The following is a 583-nucleotide window of genomic DNA, read 5'->3' as shown; positions in this document are numbered from 1 at the left end:
TCGTCGGTTGGGTCGCTGCGCAACGTCCTCCGTTCGGGCGGGTCGGTTTCGTCGGGCGAGCGTATCGCCGATTACGAGGGTAAAAAATTTTTTTCGATCGGACAATTTGTAATATATAAATTTTAGTTTTCCACGACGATATTCAGCAATTGGTACGTTCCTCCTCGGAACCACGCGAGCGACTCTTTCATTCTCTCTCGCGCGATCGACTTCTTCCTCGTGGCAACTCCGACCTAAACAAAAAATAAAGATAGAATCTCGTTATTTTCCGCTCGCTAGGAATAGTGCCGCGCGTGACATACCACATTCGGTGCGCGCCCCGGCGTTGGTCAAACAACGGCGTCGCTGCTCGATACGACGGACCTCCCGCCGTCGATCCTCTCTCCGTCCGTGGATCGATTGCGACGCGCGACATCCCGCCGTACCTCCGTTCCCGTGCGATTCGTCGCGATCGTCGAAAACTCGTGCGCACGACGCGCTCGACTCGATTCTCGACGCGTTTCCACGTCGCTCTCCGTGTCTCTCGCGTTCGAACGCCGAATCGTTCGAACCATTTTTTTCATCATTTCCCGTTGTCTCTTCA

The sequence above is a fragment of the Wasmannia auropunctata genome, unplaced genomic scaffold (genome assembly GCF_000956235.1).
Source record: "Wasmannia auropunctata unplaced genomic scaffold, wasmannia.A_1.0 LD335994.1, whole genome shotgun sequence".
In the NCBI taxonomy this organism is placed as follows: domain Eukaryota; kingdom Metazoa; phylum Arthropoda; class Insecta; order Hymenoptera; family Formicidae; genus Wasmannia; species Wasmannia auropunctata.
The sequence above is the reverse complement of the archived record's forward strand: the minus strand, read 5'-3'. Positions refer to the sequence as shown.